Consider the following 6,000-nt stretch of genomic DNA (forward strand, 5'->3'; position numbering starts at 1 on the left):
TCTGGCCTGTGGCAAGTCCCACTAGCCAGATGCCTTGATTCTGTGGGCTGGATTTGGTCTGCAGCACTGGGGTTGAGTCCTCCAGATATAGATCAGATGCTGATCTATAACCACTGCAATATGATACAGTTGTCTAATACCTTCCTCGCTCTCTGTGGTGTTAAAAGAATCAATTCAGATACAATAGTGGTAAACAGCATACAAAAGATTTAAAAAAAACCCACAACCAAAGAATGATCTAATATTGCACATATAAGAAACATGAAATACCTTCTGGAATTCAGCTATGCTTTGCTAAATGGACTCATGGCAATTTTAAATAGATAACATATATTTTTAATGTTATGATTAATTTGTGTTATTTAATGCTCTGAACAAAAAGGGACCAACATTTCATTAACAAAAGTAATATACATGACTTCTGTCCACCTTTCTGGATCTGGAACAATACTCCATGAAAACAGTGTTCCATGCTCTTGTTCTACAGAAGACTTTTTCTGATGGGTTTCCCTCTTGTTGCTTCAAGACAGTTTTTTGTCATGCTAGTTTTACTTGTCAGGTGAGAAATAATCTACTGAAATGTTTTATGTAGGAGTTTGACAAACAATACTGAGAATGTCATTCAGTAGTAATTACTCTGATCCCTTCACTACTGCAGGTCTGTGCATGCATGCACCTACTGAACTGTAAATACAATATTCTGTTCACATTAAAATGTCAGAAGAGTGCATGCATCCATCTGAAATTCTTGGCAGTGTCATTTCCAGAAATATTCTACATTTATCTCTTGCTTAGGTCTCTGTCTATACATGAACAAAAATAACATCTTCCGACCTTTCAGCCTCCATTTGAAACCAGTATAATGCAACCTAGAACAAACAAAAGCCAAGACAGTAGAAACTGCAAAAGCTCACCTCACCCATTCGGCATTTTGGAAGAATATGGAGTGCTTGCAACATCTCATATCAGTATCCATCTCATACATTAAAGCACTTTGAAACAATTTTAACACAAATACCTTTCCTGAAAAACCGTGAGCTTTGAAACCAAGGGGACTTTGGAGTCTAGCAGCTTTCACAGCCTGGGCAACCAGGACAGAAGGCAAACGTTAATCTCTGTGGTCTGCTCCCCATCTGTATCTTACAGCTTATGTAGACACCTTTTTAAAACAGAGCTCAAAACTCCTTACATTTAAGACCAGTAAAGAGATCTTGGGACCAAATTTAAGACCAAATCATCCTCTCTTCCTTCTTCATTCATGGGACTTGAGTGGGATATCAAATGTCAGCATAAAGCTAAAATGGAATTCTTAAAGCTCAAATACGAATCAGTGTATTTGCCACATCAATCCCATTGAATACATCAAGACAGAATGCACAGGAATTGATAGGTAGGCAGAAGGAAAATTTAGAAAAATTAATCTGATTAAAGAAAAAAAACAGCATCTAGAATTAACCAGGAAACAAGTATTTATGCTACCAAAAGTTTGCTTAGAGGGAAAAACAAACAAACAAACCAGGAAATAAGAAATTAACCAGGCTTGACATCTAGGCCAAATACAGACACTACACTTTTACCAGGATAAGTGATCAGAAACTGGTCTATAACCACACCAGAAAAGAAGTTTGGCGCACAGACTGGTTTAAAAATGGCAAACCCAGTCTAAAATTTGCCCCCACCACCAAATGGTGAATGTGTATTCTGTTCACTACTTATCTAAACTATACTGCTTACGGAAAACTGCGTAACTTAGCTTGATTCTGCCTCGGGCTTTTTGAATGTCTGTACCTAGCCTTACACTTCCCTTTCCACATTTAGATTAGAAATTGCTCTCTCTCCACAACGTCTCTTTATACAAATCTCAGCAACACCTTCCTAGGTCTCAGATGGAGTTCATTCCCAAACCTTTTCTTGGTTTAAGAAAACTAAATATAGGTAGATAAATACTTTGTATGAGCTAAAGTAAGATCTTTTCCCTTTCAGAGTTTATGAGCTTCCACACTAAAATTAGAAATAACAGAAAAATGTTTGGGTTTTTTTGCACAATGCAAGCACAATAACAAAGCCCTTGAAAAAAGCAAAATCAGGCCTTGTGTACTCTCAGTAAAGGCACCATGTTAGAACTTGTTTTAACATGTTGGTAAAAAATATTTTTGCCCTTATTATGGACTAGGTCTGTTATGTTAGCAAAAATTCCCCACTCTGTCTCCCCTTGAAGTACAGTGAGTAAATTGCCATGACCATCTATGATGTTTTCAAATGTGACTTGTCCCCATCTGTAGCCATTGCTAATTTCATTGAACATAAAGCCACTTCAGACACGTTAGCTAACACTGTTTCTAATCTGGTACATATCCCCCATTTACATCTAGTCTTACTCAACCCCAAAGTCCTTGAGTACATTCTCAGAGACACAAGGTCCACCCTTCATACCTGTTCCACCTGCCTTGGATACTTGCTGAACACATCCTACAAATACATTCAGCAGCACAGCACTAGAGCTGGTCAGAAATATCCCAATAACATTTTTCCAACAGAAGACTCCAATTCATCAAAATGTTTTAACATTGGGTTTTCCTCACAGAATAAATATTGCAAATTTCAACCAACATTCCTCAGCAACAGACCCTTACAGAACAATTCCAGTTTGAGGTTCCCTAACCTGTTATCCACAGATAAGGGGATCGCGTGCTGCTGTATACAGAGGGTTGGCAGCCTCTGCAACTCTACAGTTTCTCCTGACTGCCTGTTTTTTATTTTCTTGGGCAAACTATAACTGGGCTTCGCTTGTTCTCCCATAGGCATGGCATTAGCAGTTTACACTGGACAACACAACATGACAGGTACAAGAACAGATTCTGTCCAACTCTTACAGAATGTGGGGAAGAATGCAAGGAGCTATCTATGCCCCTCTGCCTGACCTGCAGACACAGGAGGCAGGATTCCCTCTGGTGCTGTGTGCAGCACAGATCTACTCCCTTCTTGCTCCCTACTCAATGCACTAACTGGGGTGGTCAAGGCCCCTTCTTTCCATTATCCTGGAGACAACCAGCTTCATCACAGAAAAGATGCATTAATTTGATTTTCCATCTATAAACTTACTAGGGGGGGGACCAGTGGGATTTGGGAGAGACCTTGTTCTCCTGAGTGCCTCCCGGAGTAACAAGGAATAACAGCCATAAGCTGCTAAAGAGTAGGTTTAAACTAGACATTAGAAGGCGCTACTTCACAGTCAGGGCGGCTAGGATCTGAAACCAACTTGCAAAGAAAGTAGTGATGGCTCCTACCTTGGGGGTCTTTAAGAGGAAGCTCATTGTTTACCTGGCTGGGGTCATTTGAGCCCAGTTTTCTCTCCTGCCCATGGCAGGGGGTCCGAGTAGAAGATCTACAAGGTCTCTTCTGACCCTACATGTATGAATCTATGAACTGGTATGCTCCTTCTAACTGTTGAGGAGTTCAGGCTTTTCCCATTGTCCGCAGTGTAGAGCTCCATGTTAATGATATTGTCTAGCCCAAAGTAGTCCAAATGGCAGCCTATTGGCTGCATGCAATCCACAAGGGTTTAAATTTGCATCCCCCCCCCCACACACACACACACTCCAGCTGCTGCAACCCCATCACTCCAAGTCAGTCTCCAAGCTCCCCACTCCCTCTTCCAGCAGCTGCTTCCTGCCTTCACCCCAGCAGGCAGGTAAAGGCACCAGCCTGGGGAGTAAGGGCAAGTCCAGGGCTGTGCTCAGGGAAGAACTGCATTGGGGTGGGGGTAGAATCATAACCCTGCAGTGAAGACAGGTACCCATGCAAGCATGCACTGCAGTGTGGTGGGGGAGATTTTGCTTATGTGTAATGCAGCACAGCACAGCAGTAAGGGAAGGGGGTGTGGGCAGGGATCTGCACAGCACACCTGGCATGGCCCACACCGCTCCCAGGGGCATACAAGTTGGATAGCCCTTAATTATCCCATGAAATGTATGAATTATTAATTCATCAAACTGCTCTCTTTGCTTTACTTTACAAGTTTAAGGGTTAAAAAATAACCTGAATTTTGGGAGGGGTGGAAGTTTTTTTGATTTTACATAACATTAAACTCTCTTACACATACAAGTTGCCCATTGATAACATTTACAACAAACAGTTACAGGATTGACAAACTTTGAAAATATTGTCATTCCGCTCAGTGGGCTATTTCAAACATCAGAATTTCTGGTTTTTTTGGAGAGGTATCAAACTGGCTCCAGATATGCTTATATAACACAAAACCCTGACAAGCTGTTAGGTATTCATGTATGGACAGAGACCTAAAAGAATCTGGCAACAATATATTCCAAAGAACTGCTTTTGTTCTAAGTGTTTCAAGTAAGTATTCCAAGGCTGACTTACATTTGTGTAGTCCTTATGCTGTTGTAAAAGGGCTACAAAATACTGCTGCTCTAACGGAATTAGTATTTACTCTTTTAGGCATTGTGAATGATTAAAGACGTGGCCAGTGAAGTAGAAACCATCTTTCACTGTTTTTAAGAGGATTCACATTCAGCATGAACTTCTTGAAAATGAAGTTTTAACTAGGCATATTCTTAAAGTTATTTATTCAAGATGATATTTATTGCCACATAAGTAATTTTGAAAATGACTACCTGAACTAAGGTAGTGGTGAATGAACTTTTAAAGCAGTGTCTGAAGAAGGTAACGGTGCTGTCCCTATAGCAACTAGTTAGCCTTAAGAAAAGCACGTAGTGAGTGGTGTCTATAGCTCTGTTGCTGTTCCAAACTATTACTGACAGACAGGACATAATAGTACTTTAGGACATGGATATAACTAAACTTCACAATTCCTTTGCAATATCTACAATTAAATGCTTCACTTACAGATGGAGAATGTTAAGGCTGACAACGAAAAAAACCTCCCCTTTCTCCCTGGTTTCTTTCACCTGGGAAATATATACAAGTTTCAGCATCGCTATCTTATATATTTTAATTAAACTTCATGAGATGACTCGGTAACAACCGAAATCCAGGGGTATGGTGACATCTACTGGTAAATGTGGCACATAGGACTTCAGAGCTTCAGTCCTATCCCTGTGGTATCGTAGATATGAAGGGTTTGAGTCACAATGTTCTATCCACATAAAGCCAAACAGGTCAACATGAATGTTTCCATGTATCTTAATAGTTTAAAACTATTTAACCACCAAGAAACATGTAGATGTGAGACTGTAAAACCTAAGGAAGACTTCCCTTGAATAAGCAGTTTCTCTCGTTTGAGCTAGGGTTTGGTAAGGTGTCCCTTTGAAATGCATCACTGTCTACATACTTGAAGCCTAAAATTTTCCCTGCCCAAGACTGCATAATGCAACACTATATTGTGTCTCCTTTCACTGATAACCATGTCTTCTAGTTGCTCTAAAAACTGGGTAGGATGTAGAAATTGGTTAGAGACATCTCCTTTACCAAGAGAAGGATTTTTTTTTTCTTCTTTAGTATTATTTATGTTGTCATGAATAAAAAGAAAGTAGGGATTTCTGTCCATTTCCTTGTGGACAGGTTCATGCCACTAAGCTAAACATACCGTATGGCAATTTCATTGATTGGTTAAGCAGAAACTAAATAATCTTTTTTTCCCTCCTGAAGACAGGCAAGGAGAATCATGTGCTGTGGGCAAGGCTATCCTCGCTTTACTCATTCTGTGGATAAAACGTCAGTGTTCTGGCCTGCCAGAACATCTCTAACACTAACTGCAATTTATGAGCACATTTATGATATGATGTTCTCATTCTAGCAATGGACACCTTTTTCTCCTCTTCCTGCCTAGTAAAGGATGCAAAAACTGCACATATGAAGTTGGTAGTTAAGGCCATTCCAGAAACTGTACAAAGTACCCCACAGGTAAAATGCAGTTAAAGTGTACATTGAATAAATATTTCAAAAACACAACCAGCACAACATGAAAAGTTATAGCTGTTAAAGTATGACAAAGAATATCATGACCTCTTCGGATATATA

The sequence above is a fragment of the Alligator mississippiensis genome, chromosome 6 (genome assembly GCF_030867095.1).
Source record: "Alligator mississippiensis isolate rAllMis1 chromosome 6, rAllMis1, whole genome shotgun sequence".
NCBI classification, from domain to species: domain Eukaryota; kingdom Metazoa; phylum Chordata; order Crocodylia; family Alligatoridae; genus Alligator; species Alligator mississippiensis.